Source organism: Ambystoma mexicanum, chromosome 10 (assembly GCF_040938575.1).
Source record: "Ambystoma mexicanum isolate Mex_15411 chromosome 10, UKY_AmexF1_1, whole genome shotgun sequence".
Classification (NCBI taxonomy): Eukaryota; Metazoa; Chordata; class Amphibia; order Caudata; family Ambystomatidae; genus Ambystoma; species Ambystoma mexicanum.
The window spans coordinates 59,137,000-59,152,366 of record NC_090932.1 but is presented as its reverse complement, the minus strand read 5'-3'; positions in this window follow the sequence as shown (position 1 = coordinate 59,152,366).

The window sequence follows — 15,367 nt, the reverse complement described above, 5'->3', positions numbered from 1 at the left end:
TAAGCACACAAATATACCATGTATATATATTTGTGTGCATACCTTACGGTTTGAATAATTTTCAAGCCATCTTTTTAAAACATTTTGATGTTTCCCGCGCCCCTCCCCACCCCAGGTCGCCGAGGCGTCTTTAACCCTCGTTGAACCTGGGGACTCCTCGACATAGTTCTATGTTAATAAAAGATGGATTGAATTGTGTAGTTTTCAAGCCATCTTTTATAAACCTCGAAATATGTTGAGGAGTCCCCAGCTTCACCGAGGGTTAAAGACGCCTTGGTGACCTGGGGTGGTGGGCGGAGGAAACAAAGGAACAGTAACTTCCTTTGGTGGCCCCTCGCGCGAGGGGTCTCCAGAGGAATTTACAGTGACTGACAGAAGTGCCAGCCAGCCACAGAGACACTGCGGCTGGCTGGCACTCTGTCAGCTTGCCTGACTTAATGGCTGGCGCATCTCCTGTCGCGGCTGCGGCGGGATAATGTGTCTTGCCAATGTTGTGGTGGGACCGGGGGCCCCCGACAGGGCCCCGGCTCAGCCCCCTTTTTGGAGACTGCTGGGGCCCGGCTCAGGCTGGCTCCTCTGGGCCTGTGCAGCCTAGATCTGACCTGCTGTGAGACAGAGACAGGCACTCTGCCCTGCGCACAAGCCCAGGCAAGTGTCCGAGTGGGAGACGCAGTGGTCGTGTCCAATGGCAAAAATGAAAACAGTGGATGAAATGATGTTACTGGTTGAGCATGTTATGAGGTGTGGCCAGATCAGGCAGAATTGTATTTCTGAAGTTTGTGTTGGCTTTTCACTGAGATGCAAGGACTCGTTTATAGCTCTCTTTTTCAGTTAAAGAGAAAAGCCTAATCCGTAAAAGAATGCTCTCAGAGAGGGCTATTTCAACCAAACCCCTTACCTAGGATTCCAGATATCTGTGCAGGGGTCTGTCCTTCGTAGGCAAAGGTAAAAGGAATCGGAGTTGGGTGAGATTGTATTCAATACACCACATGCCCATGAGCGACAGCTGCTGTATGCTCGAGGGCTAAGTAAATAATAAAACAATTGAGTTCAGCACAATTCTAGTGATTCACTATTCCTTTTTCCTATATGATTTCGGGTGTTGTGGCGGTTTTTGGGTGGCAAGGTACGATTTCAGCTGACTATATATAGGTGTTTTGTTTTTTTTAATACATGATTTGCTGTTTTATAGGTTAATTAGTAGAGCAATCCAAAGCATATCTGAACCCCCGAATGAAAGCTGGCCTGGAAGTGGGCTGAAGAGCAGGGGGGCATACCAGTGAACTTGTAGGGGCTGCCAGACCACAGCCGTTACATCCTAGAAAGCAAAATAGCAAAGAATCATCTCTTATTTTTAGGAAGAGGGGATAGTTGACTGGACACTATCCTCTCTTGTTTTAAATGCAACTATGCACTAATGCCTGGGCTCCAGCTGCTTGGAACGTAATTTATTAATTGAAACTTTAGCTATAAAATGAACACTTGGGCACGGATATTTCATTGTGACCAAACAAACACATAATAGCAAGGAGCAGGTGCTCTTTCTGCAGGCTGCCTCGAATTACACGTTCCTCTGCCCTGGTGGTACACTGGGCTGAGTTAGGGACACAGTTCAATGACTGCAGAATAAATCCCTGCTGTGTGTCCTCTGTTGTGCTTGAAGGCCTGTGCAGTAACACAGCTGTATACAAAAGGCACAATAGCAGCACCATCATGAAGCGTGCCTCACTATGAAGTGCACACACAGACTTCTAGAAAATAAATCTGATACTGATTCTGATACTTGTATTTAAAAAAGAAATTGTTCTGGAATGGTTTCTTTTTAGAATAAAAATTAGGAACAGTGAAACTGCCAAATATAAAGTTTAAGAGCACCGCTCCCAACCGCTCCTGCTTACTTCGACCACTGCTGCCACTTAGCCCATTCCTCAAAGCTTCCTGCCTGAACTCAACTCTCTGTGTGTCCATGCATAGATAATTCACTGCAACTGCAGTCCACCCCTAGTGCACAGAATACACTGGTGCACAGAGTTTTCTGCCTGAGGTCAGCTCTCTCTGTGTCCGTACAGAGATAAGGCACTCCAGTCTAGCCATGGTGCACGGAATACACCGGTGCCTCAGGGCTTCCTGCCTGAGCTCAGCTCTCGCAGTGTGTCCGTGCAGAGATAGTTCACTCCAGTCCTAGTGCATAGAATACGCCAGTGCCTCAGAGCTTCCTGGCCGAGCTCAGCTCTCGCAGTGTGTCTGTGCAGAGATCAGTCCACCCCTAGTGCACGGAATACGCCAGTACCTCAGAGCTTTCCTGCCTGAGCTAAGCTCTTTGTGGGTCTCCGTGCAGAGATAATGCACTCCAGTCCAGCCCTGGTGCACAGAATACGCAGGTGCCTCGGAGCTTCCTGCCTGAGCTAAGCTCTTTGTCTCCCCGTGCAGAGATAATGCACTCCAGTCCAGCCCTGGTGCACAGAATACGCAGGTGCCTCGGAGCTTCCTGCCTGAGCTAAGCTCTTTGTCTCCCCGTGCAGAGATAATGCACTCCAGTCCAGCCCTGGTGCACAGAATACGCCAGTACCTCAGAGCTTTCCTGCCTGAGCTAAGCTCTTTTTGGGTCTCCGTGCAGAGATAATGCACTCCAGTCCAGCCCTGGCGCACAGAATACACAGGTGCCTCGGAGCTTCCTGCCTGAGCTAAGCTCTTTGTCTCCCCGTGCAGAGATAATGCACTCCAGTCCAGCCCTGGTGCACAGAATACGTCTAGTGTCTGCAGGAAGCTGCTTAAAGCTACACATGCCTTTCATCTGATTTTCTGTTTTCAGGTAATTAAAATTTCATTTTGTGCATGACATAATTTTATTTGACAAGCCACTGTGTTGAGGGCAGAAAGTCAGTGACAAACAGAACATTGCCTGGCTGTGCCGGTCCTGTGTGATTATAAAAACTGAAATTCTGCCACGTTTGTCAGGTGTTAACTACAAATTATACATTGTAAAGAACAGTTTCAAATGTGACCATTTCAATTATTTTCCTCAAGGGTGTGATTGGTTGTATTTGAAAGCTCCAGTGGCACTGGAATTGATTGAGAAGTGAATATAGATTTGTCACAGATTTCATAGGTTTCCTCGAATTGCTTTCACCAAATGTCATTTCACTGGATTTCTTCTGTCTGATTCTACCATGTTTCTTACTGAAAAATGCCGGTGGAGACACCCCATACCTCTCCTTTCACCCACACCCCCACTCCTACTATACACCATACCCCATACCCCAACATCCCACATATAGAAGTGGTAAAAAGTTCAGCAAATCTTTTTTGACAAAATGCCATTTGTGTGAAAGTGAGGAATATCGGTCAGGCTAGTTATGCTTGGGGAATAAAAAGTCAACATATTACATTTGAAAATTATGCTGTGTTGCTGATAATGCACATGGCATTTCCTGTGATGTCTTCATTATGCTAATTACAATTTTTGAAACTTGAATAATCCTACAGATTTTTGGTCACAGAAAGTTGGCATGTATGGGGTGTACACAGCTCCCACGTTATATTAAGGATGACTCGGTTCCTTGTAGGATAGCTGCAGGGCCGGCCCTAGGATTTGTGGGGCCCCCTAATTTGTATATGAATGTTTGTGATGTATGCATCATACATGCCAACTCTCTCGATTTCTGGAGATGACTCTCGGATTTCTCAATTAAAAATAGCACTATTTTTTTACTGTCTCCCTAAAATAACTATTGCCAATGTACTCCTATGGGATACTTACATTTGCCAGATTTCTGTGGGGGAATCTCCCTATCAGGGGCTTCAGAATGTTGGCATGTCTGTATGCATGGTCATTATTACATACGTGACAATATCACCAGTGAGGCTTTTTGGAGTAGAGGACAGAATGAGTAAATCACTTGTAGGGAACTCTAATTTGGCAAATAATGCATAGTGAGATACAATGATTTACACCAAAGAACATAATTTAGTTAAGTGACGAAGCCAGGATTTTAGGGCACTCTGCAACTTGGGCACTGTTGTGACTTGAAGCCCGTGCCACAAGGCTCGTGCTGAGTCACATGCTGGGAACACATGAGTGACCATGTGATTATGTTAATTAATACCGGCGGGCGGCTTCCCGCCTGCCAGTTGCCTCCCAACTCTATGAATATGCCTATCCTTTCAGTCGCGTGCCATGCTGCCCACGCAAGGAGCGAGTAATGCCGCTAGGCTTCCCCAAGCACCTCACAGTAGAGGGCCCAGTCTTCCGAGAGCCCACAACATTTTGTGACGAGGAAAAGATTGGCAGGAGCCGAACTCAAACCCACAAGGGGACCGGTCTGCCCCTGCCACACTGCCGGCACAATGAAGCTCACTTCCCCATGGGGGGTTCATGCATAGCCACAGAGGAATGCAGCCACGCCCCCAACCTGCACAGCCAGCATCCCCCACGCAGGCTGCGATGAGCACCTGCCCCACTCAGCTCAAGAACACAGTCGCCCCTGCCGATGACCGCCAGTGTTCCGACAAGGTCCCGTGTGCGAACGGGCTAGCACTGCCGGAGAGCCCTGAATGTTTGCGAGCATTGTTAACCCTTGAAGAGCCTGAAGTGACGCGGCCCGCAGCTGCAGTGCCCCCACCCTCCCCACAATGACTGCTCCGGACAACAGGAGCCGGAGTCGGATGGCTTGCGCAGCCCATGAGTCCCTTCCCAGCGGAGCTTCCACCTAGGAGAGTGCTGAAGTGACGCTGCCGCATGGATGGAATGAGACTCCTGCCTGGGAGAGAGAAGGAGCGGCAAGACCCTAGACCGCCACACATAACAAAGCCCTGCCTGGGGAAAAAAGCATAGTGCCAGGGGAGTCTGAATGGGGCACGGGCCGGATTGCAGCTGCTCAACTTGCTGCTGACAGCTACCCGCTGCCCTCACCACTGCAGTAACTGTTCCCCAGCTCCTCCAGCAGTCCGTGACCGCGCCCCCTGCAGTAGATGTGGCCTCCGGTGAACTGGGTGCAGCTTTGCCTGCCAGCCAATAGTGCACCCTCCTTCATCATTGTAACACCAAGCTAATAAGGGACCTGCAGTCGATGTGGGCCCTGGTGTCCCAGGGTGCGGCTTTGCCCAGCTTGTCGAGTGTGCTCTCATTCCTCGACTAATAAAGATGATGGCCCAATACTTGCAATTCCTGGAAAAGTAACACTTTCACAACTTTTCTTGATCAACACCAAAGTTATTCAGGATGATTTTTGCACAGTTTATCTCTATAAAGAACAAACAATTTTGTAAATCTATTTAACCACAACAAAGTCTGTCAAGATGATCACAACCTTTAACCACAAGGCAGTTCTTCAATGTCTTCTTCCTGGGCCAGTAACCTGCCAGGACTACCTCTAGAAATCCCTTTCCTGTTATACTCGCCTGCCAGGACAACAGCTCATAACACTACTACTACAAGTACAATGTGGTAAACAGTTCTTGAAGCATTTAGAGAATTCTTTGACTTAACAAGTTTAGAATTCACGTCTTCTGTAAAGAAACACACATTTGTGCTGTTTATTCCCCTGTTTTCAATTGCCAAATGCTCTCCTCCTTGATACTTATCCCACAGAGGTCTTCTCTCCTGCCAATTCTGATTTCCCACTTCCACATCAAATAACTCTTGACAAGGTCTCTTGACATTTGCCCTTCTTTGGCTTAGGCAATGTTTGTTGGCATCTTGTTTAACTATTGCCTGTTCTTCACTCCTGCAATAATGGTTACAATTTATCTGTATTATCGTTCTCTCTTTGTTTTGATAATAGTGGCTTTGCCAATGTGTTTCTATTTTGGTTCAACATTGCTCTTTCTCTGCTTTGGCAATATTCTTGGCTTGGGTAATAGTAATTGTAACATTTCCTTCCTTGTCCTTTGTCAAAGTTGTTATAACGCAAATATGATTCTCTATCATTAATTCGGTATTCCAAATTAAGGATTAATAGCAAGCAGTCGACTACGAAGCGGTCCAGGATTACCTAGCAATGGTAAACCCACCAGATTCTTTATACGTGTCTGCTTGATGCACTGTTGCGTCTTCTGATGCTTTCTGTATGACCATTAGCTCCGGTCATTTTTCTGCGGCCTGCGCCGATCGGGAAAGGAGCACTTTTTGCTCCTGATGTGCTCCAGTGTTCGCCGGCCACCGAGACAAGACAAGCAATCGGGGGAATCTCTCTCTCTCTCTCACCATGGGGAAAGTCCTTCAAAATAGCGCTTCCTGCTGCGCAACCCCTGCACATTCGATCTGCAAACACAAAGAATCTCTCAGGACCGACACCCGCTCAGATACAGCGTTGGCTCCGGCGTCTTCATTTTTCCACTCCTGCTGCAACTGCGGCTTGCAACTTCTTCTGCCTCTCCACCTTCTTGTTCTAATGGCCTGCACCTGCGGGGGCTTTAAATATTAAGTCCTGCTCAGGTGTGGGTCATTAGAACCACTCTGCAGTTCTGCACCTCTGGGTCCCTCTTCCTCGTCCCAGTACTTAGGGCATTGTGGGACTTGAAGACCCCAATGATCTGGTTTCTTTTTCCATTAAAAGCTTCCATTTTACAATAGGCTAATCAAAACTGTAGGGTCTCCAGGGACGCTATTTAGAGGGTTCTCCCAATTCTCCTCATGTGATCCTCCCGTAAAGAACGTCAACCCCAGGGTCTGGAACAGGAAGCGCCTGCTTTTTCTGGCAACATGAGAAGGGTCGCAGGCCGGGGGTTTTGGGATAATCACCTTTGATTCATCACATACCCTTCCCCTATTTCACTGTTTTTCACAGCAACTATTGGGAATCGTGAAAGGAAATCAACAATTCCTTGTTCTTTTCCTTTACGATGTTAAACCGAAAAACAATAGGGTTGTAAATCTAAAAACCACCGCATAACTCTAGCATTGGTATCTTTTCTTAAACTCAACCAATTGAGGGGAACATGATCCATAATTAGATAGAATTTTCTACCTGCCAAATAATATCTATAGCCCAGTTAATGGCCAAGGCTTCAAATTCTAGAGTGGCATCATTTTTCTCTTGGGAAAATAGTTTTCTGCTAATTTAGAGAATGGGATGTTGTATACCATCATGTGCTTGTGATAATACGGCCCAAGACCAGTATGTGATGCGTCTGTTTGTAGGATAAAAAGTCTATTGAAGTCTTCAAGACGGGTTCACTACATAAGATCTGTTTTAATTTGTCAGCCATAAATCTTCTGTAGTAACCCATTAGGCCCAAAAAGGCCTGCAGTTCTTTCTTTGTCTTGGGAGCCTGAGTATCTTCAACGGCTCTAACCTTTTCAGTTTGTGGTTGAACTCATCCATTTCCCACAAAGAAACTTAGATATTTTACTGCTGATCTAGCAAGATGACATTTCTTCGGATTCGCAGTAAGTCCGATTTTTCTTAGGGCCTGATTGACTTTATATAGATGTGATATATGTTCCAGCCATGTTTTACTCTGTATGATGATATCATCAATATAAGCGCCACAAAATGAAGCATATGTCTAAGAACTTATTCCATTAGTCTTTGGAAGGTAGCTGGGGCTCCATGGAGTCCAAAAGGTAAGCCTTTGATTTGAAACAATCCTATTGGAGTAGAAAAGGCAGTTTTGAGTGTGTCTATGGGGTTCACAGTGTGAGAAACCTGAGGGTATTCTCCCAAGTAAACCTCGAGAATCCCTTATTCAGGTGGCCAGGGAAGGGCTGGCGCTCTCAGATCCCAACCCTGGGGGTGGACGAGCGAGGGAGGATCACCTGGGTAGGGGAGCCCAGGGTTATTCACGGGGGGAATGCCCCAGGTGAGGCGCAGTATTGTACCAGGGACGAAGGTGAGAAGGACGAAGTCCCTGAGGCCTTTGTAGGTTGTTCTACATCTGCCTCCCTTCTACGCAATGAATCTCCCTTACCTATATCTAGCCACCATTCCACATCTGGTACATCCCCTAGAAGTCCAAACCCTTTTGCATTCGGAAACCAGAACTCCCGTTTTGCTGTTTTCTACCCAAACACTCCCAGTCATTCTTCTCCACGTCACTCTGATTAGTATTTCCTGAACTCCCAGTCTGCTTTGACAAAACACTACCATTCCCACAATCCCCCCTGTTAATTTCACGCGAACAATCCCGGTAATTCCCGTTTGTTTCATCAAGCCTACACCCCTCACCCTTCTGAGTTTACCAAAACCCCTAGTATGAGGGATATAATTCCATACAACACCCTTTCCCCATCCTACCGTGTGGGATATTTAGAAGCTCTACCCTTCCCACCCCCTTTTCCACCACAAACACCTTTTTACACTGTAACAGACAACGGACTAGAACCAGAGGCGCTTACCTGACATATCCCAACACACGGGTCAGGCAAATGACAATAACCACGCACACCAGACGGTCCTTTACCTCCCCACAGGGATAAAAGCCTGAGCACGAGAGCACAATACGAGCAAGGCGGAGTGCACGAGGAAACCGCTACACCGAACCGGCAGTTCAAATGGAGGAGAAAGACGGCAAGACAAGGAGGGACGACAAAGGGAATTACCCCTTCCCTTTTCAACTCAGACCTGAAAAGCCTCCAAAAAGGGAATTACAAGACCAGGAAACATAACTGACGTGTGGAGCAACAGATGTCAATGGTGCACAGGGGCCTTCTGCATTGATAACACAGGCGGGGAGCATGCTGGCTACGGTGGTACCGTCCTTGACTCCAGCAGCAAGCCAAGCGGACTCAAGACAGTCTGTGAGTCCTAAAAAGCTGATAGGAGACTGAACTGTGTTTGAGCCCAAGGTTGCAAGTGGCAACATTAGATGATTGCAAGAACTTGAGACCAAAGAACTTGTGTGTTTGAACGTTTGAGAAAGCTCAGAGAAGGGCCAGCTGCAGAGTGGTCAGGCACCGTAGGAGTGCTCCTTCGAAGGACTCTCGCTGGCCCTCGTGTATTGAAACTGCAAGTACCAGAAGGCTCTAGGAAAGGGTGGTGTGAGGTGTCAGTGGTCCTACAAGGGTCACGCCAAATTCCCTTCTGCAATCAAAATTATATGCCCCGTTGCCGGAAGAAAGTTAGGGTAAGGGAACCCCTTCGCTTTCGGATAAAATGGTGAACATTGTGACCTAAAACAAGTGTGAACGTGATGTAGGGATGCCAAAGAAAAGCTAGGGGAAGGAAAATGGTGCTTTCCAAAAAGGTTGTGAAATTGTGAATTAAGACTAGTGTGAACCCGACGGAGGGATGCCAAGAGAAAGCTAGAGAAACAGAAACCACCCTTTCTGAAGAGTTGAAGCAAGTCATGAACTGTGTTAGAAACTCAAGAACACTGTGTTAAAAATGGCTATGTGAACCCGACGGAGGGATGCCAAGGGGAACGCTAAAGAGAAGTAAATCCTGTATCGTGATAAAGCAAAATGAACTATGAGAGCGGCAGATGTGAACCCGGCAGAGGGATGCCTGCGAGTTGGGGTGAAGAGTAATACACCCATGAACATTGTGCGACAAGAGTGAACCCGGCCGAAGGTTGTCCGCAGTAAGAAGTTGTTTACATTAAAAAGACATTAAGACTCTTGAATATTGCAAGTTGCATTTGAAAGGACGTAGTGAACCCGATGGAGGGAGGTCCAAGTTGCAAGTAGGATCCAATCCCAGCAGAGGGAGATCCCGGGGGTGAAGAGCATTCGCTCAAGGTGCAAGATTACCAAAGGAACTTTTGTTTGTTTGTTGTTTTGATCTATCGGACCTTCTAAGGCAAAAGACTTTGTAGAAAAGAGACTTGACGCCTGATGATTCTGGTATCATTGAACTGGAATTGTGAACCTCGTGCTGGAGAGGCCCAGGAGTGTCCTGTGCTCAGAAGTCCCGCCTTGTCCCGTGCTTCAAACATGGAGAAGGGAGATCCAGCCATACCATCCTGACTTATCATTTTGTGAACACTTCTTTCTTTTCTGATGAACATTATCCCACACGCTTTTTGAAACTTAGTGCTAAGGATTGGCAATAGGTTTTTTAGTACAGGCTCTTTCTGTTTGACAAGACATCACTGGGACTGCCTTATTATTATTTGATGGTCGTAGCTTGCTCCCATCTTATATTTAGGTTTAGACCAGGCATTTATCTCACCCATTATAAAGTTCAATAAACACCCTTGAAATTTTATCACTTGTGTCTGTCTTTACTGTTGCCACCATGAGTTCCTTACAACAGGAACTTGCCAATAGCCTTTTGTTTGGTAAATGAATGAAAGATATACTGCACCCCCCAACCTATCAATAAGATCATCTATCCTAGGATTGGGATAGCTATCAAACTGTATTACCTCATTGACCTTTCTAAATCAATACAAACCTCCATGAATTGTCAGGTTTAACCACCAGAACAATAAGAGAAGACCATGGAATGTGTGAGGGCTCAATAATATCTGCGTTTAACATAGCCTATATTTCTTCTTGAATAATCTGTTTTCTACTCTCTGTGATTCTATAATTGTTCTGATGAATTACCTTGAATGGATTAATTAAATGTATATGTATAGCACACAAATTGACCCAGAGGCTTAAAGGTGGTGGGACAAAAAACAAAACAAAAACAATTACAGAGGCAAACAGCAGCTCAGTTTTGACATTAAATTTGTCATCCAAAACAATTCTGATATTAGAGAAAGAATGGGAGTGCCACATACTTTTACAACGGCTTAATAACGCCAGTAGATTGCTAAATCCACAGTTTACAACAATACAATACAATCAAGCTTATTATTTGTGGTCTATTCCTTAACTTGTGTTCTTTGTAAGAATCTAAGATCCTGAATTCTAATGCACCCAGCCCCGCTTTTGCTTGCAACCAATGAAAGACTTTATTTTTTAGTGATTAGATTCCCAGTGCATGGATCTGGTAACATGAGTCAATTTAAAATGTCTGTGGTCCATAACACATTCTCTTAAATTAGAGTCCTGGATCACAGGCATAGACGTTTGGGGTAGCCATCATGTATTTGCCCATCGCTAGACTTTCGCATCTGTGTGCTGCTGCCGCCGCCGTCCTGCATGGGGTAGTCACCATGTATTTGCCCACTGACTTGACCTTGCATCTGTGTGCTGCTGTCGCCCTGCAACATGGGGTAGGCACCATGTATTTGCCCACTGATTTGACTTTGCATCTGTGTACTGCTGCCATCTGGCAACATGGGGTCAGGCCCAATGGATGTGATCACCTTGTACTTCTCTTTTGCACTTGGCGTATGATGTATTACCCTTTGCACGTTCCACAATGTAATTCACCTCTTATGCTTCCCTTTTCTGTAACCTGAAGCACTTACTGTTACCGTATTGTTAAGTAAAAGCACCTGGATACCTCTGGGTTGTGTGTGCTATATAAGAGTCAAAATAAAAAAATATAAAATACCACCCAACGGGTGCAATCTTCACGATTTTGGCATTGGACAAGGTCCTCAATGATCTTTTCCATAATGGATCGCCAGCTCACCCTATGATATTCCTCACTGGCCAGATTACTATTAGTGTCAGATTTCTGTGCATGGACCTCCTCGATGACCTTATCCATACTCTAAGTTGGGGACCAGAGGGCTGTGTCTATTATTGTCCCGAAGAGTGTACAGTTTCCCAGTTAACTTTCAGCTAGTGATTCTTTATCCAAGTTCGAATCCTTTTCCTGGGAGAGAAATTCACCCCTATGCTCTTTCCCCTCAAAACTGGGTGAAAATATTGAGGCTCCCTTATCTTCCTGAAATTCTATTTTCTCTTCCTGGAGATGCTGTCTTCTCCTGGAGCTCCTTTCAAGTACCATCGACAGGCGACTGTTCACAGGAGTCACACACCCAGGAAAAGAATGATTGTACAGGAACCACTTCTTTTGCCTCCACATTAGCCTAAAACTGGCACGTTCCTTTGATTAAGTTTAGGGTAATCCCTGGGGGAGAACAAATATGTATCCCTTTTACTCTACCCGGTTCAGCTCTAAATACATCAGGGAATTGTAGGAGGTCCATCAGATCTTGTTTTTGATTTTGTGGCAAGTCAGGAAAAATCAATTTATTGGTATCCTTTTCTTCAGTCAATAAACTATTTAGTATTACTGAAGTATTCTTAATAGGGTCTTCTTTCCATTCTTTAAGTAAATTAATACCATAAAAATGAATTTTTATCTTACTGTTTGGTTGAGAGACTTTATAATTAAGAGGTTGCATCTGTTCTAAGATGTCATAAGGACCATGCCACCTGGAAAGCATCTTAGTGTCATGAACTGCCGAATTCGTCCATTCTGGACTTCATAGTCCATGATGCACCGCAGTGTGAACTCTGTGATCCTTCCAACATGGCCGACAGTTCCGAAACGCTGCACACCAGCCCTTGCGCATTACGTTCGACTTCCTAGAAAACAGCCACGCCCCTGCGGCTCTGCGCGTCTCAACGTTACTGCTTGGAGTACTTAGACGTGTGTTGTCCGCTTCCGTGCTCTTTGATTCCCTTTTTTCGTTTCTTCCGATTCTTGGACCCCCATTCGTTTCCTTCCTTACTTCTTATCCGTGGCTTATTCCTGGATTTATCCTGTGCTCGTTCCTATGGCGCCTTGGTTCGTTCCGAGCCTGGAACTCTTATCTCCCTCCTGGCTCCACGTCCTGGATACTGAACGCTACCCGGCGAAGGACAGCCGGAGAACTCGCGCTGGAATCAGACGACCCGCGCCCAGGCCTATACAAGTCTCGGACAGTACGAAAGAAGGAAGCCACTTCCAAGAAGTTTGCAAGTTTCTTATTATAGTAGTTCTGTTGATGTTCTTGTGTTCGTGCCATATTGGTTTGAACTATATTTCGGACCGCTGTCATATGTTCCTTCAGCCTTTGTGCTGTTTGTGATGATGGGATGGTAGCCCTTCCTCTTTCTTCCCAGGTTTCACATAACATATTTTACACATCTCTGGGTTCCCTTCCATACAATAGTTCAAAAGGGGACACACCTGTGAACGTTTTGGAGTCTTTCTTATGGCTAATAGGGCCAGAGGTATCATAATGTCCCAATTCTTCCCATCTGCTTCCACTAATTCCACTAATTTCTTCAATATATGTTTTATAGTATGATTACATCTTTCAAGTAATCCACCAGTTTGTGGATGATACATGGGTGTGCATAACATTTTAATCTGAAGAATCTCTTTAACTTCACCCATTAGTATACTCATGTATGTGGATCCTTGATCCATCAAGATCTCTTGTGGAAACACTATTCTAGAAAATAACAGGAGTAAATGTGTCTAAATCTGCTGGTATATGTTTCTTAATGGAAAAGCCTCAGGGTAACGGGTAGCATAATCCAAAATGACTAATATATATTTGTTCACTAGCTTTGATGTTTCCAACGGGCCAACGATATCAATCCCTGTCCTTGAAAAGGGGACGTATATAATAGGTAAGGGTTTTAAGGGAACTGGAGGAGGGATGTGAGTACTAGTTTTCTGGCATAATACACACATACTGACAAAATTCTTTACATCAGCAAAAATTCCTGGCCGATAGAATCTATTTACAATTTGGGCCTGTGTTTTTGCCGTTCCTAAATGAGCTCCTGTTAAATGAGAATGAGCCATTTCTAAAACAATATTTTTGTGGCTTTCGGGTATCACAATTTGTGACCTGGATGTACCTGCTGGTCCCCCATCTCCTCTATATAACAGAAAAAAAATGTCCCTTGCTTTTCTCTTCCTTTATCCTCAGATATTACTTGAATAAAAAGGTTCTGCTAACAAAGGATCATTCCTCAGAGCAAAAGCCAAGACAGGGACAATCTCCTCTTAATCAACATTAGGCTTCATTATGGATTCCACATAAGGCTCTATAACTGCTTCACTAAAACCCTGAGTTCCTGTATCAGTTTGATCACTATTTTTAACTTCTTTTGATTTTGGAAACCAAGCTTTTTCCAATATACCTTGAGCTATTCTTCCTCCAGCTTTAACTTGATATGCTTTCTTCCCATTATTTTGTAACAACATTTTGATATCCCCTATAGCCAGGATCAATTATGCCTGCAAATACGTCTAAGCCGTAGCGCCAAGCTAGGCCCAACTTAGAGGCAAGTCTGATATAAGTACCAGTGGGAGGAAGCAACATTAAATCTGTTGAGGTCAATGCCCTGTCTCCAGGTTGAATTAGCTCACCTCGGCTACTATAGATATCAAATCATATAGACTGTTCAGTAGCAATAGTAGGAGCACAGCCTCTTTTACTAAGTATCTCAAATTTAAGCATTCCCCAATTTGTATCAATTAACTCTGATCCCACCACTGACAACATATGTGAGGGGTCAGAAATGTGAGGCGGACAATTTGATAAAGGTTTTTTCGCAATTAGTAATTTTATGAACGTAAAAGGTGAGATAAACGTCTTACTATACCCAACCTAAAGTGGAATTACCCGCCTCTCCACCTAAGACTAAAGGAGAATACTCTAACAAAAGGAATCTGTCCGTCACACTTAAACATACATCAAAATAACTAGTATGCTAAAAAAGAAACCTTATAATGATATATCCTGATATCCTTGTAACCAGGGTTGGATCTCCTTCCCCAGGTTTAAAGCAGGGTTTTTCAGTTAAAAAAGATTGAAATAAGAACATTCTTCTTTTTTAGTAGCCAAGTTCTACTTCAAAATACAATTTCAAATTCTTCTCACTTCAAAGGTTTGCCTATTTGCCTTTCACAAAGTTTCCACAAATCGAAATTATCTTTGCCTTCACACTTATGGCCTCATTACGGATCCAGTGGTAACCATGCCGGTACTACCATATTTTAGCCTTTGGCTTTAGGTGAGGTGAGTGCTGCGTCTCTGACTCATTTTGCTGTAAAATTGTGCAGTTTTGTGTGTTCAATCTCGCATTAGCGTGCACTCGGTTCCCCTGTGCTTCCCTGTTCCCACCTCCCGTCCGCACCCCCAACCCTTGTGCAGTGCTTGGGCCAGCTGCCCGTGGTTGTGAAGAACGAGGACCCTGTGCCTCAGAGACCTACACCTGAGTCATATTTTAGCTTTTGGCTTCAGGTGAGGTGAGTGCACCCACTTAGCCCCTCTATCCAGGTACCCCAAAGCCCCTCCTAATACCCTGACTAATTACGCAAGGCCAGATAAGTATACATCTAGTGTGGTACCCCAGTTGGGCGTGCCCCTCTACTCAGTCACATAATCTGATATACCCTTCCCACATGTTAGACACCATGTCACACACTGGCCAGATCAGAGCTGCACACTGGCGAACCAGCAGGCCTGACGAGACTCACCACACCCTAATTCAGCCATCCCGAATGCACAGCCCATCACCCAAGCCTTCCATGTCCTACCTGCTCCACCCTCCAAATAGATCTCGCTCTGC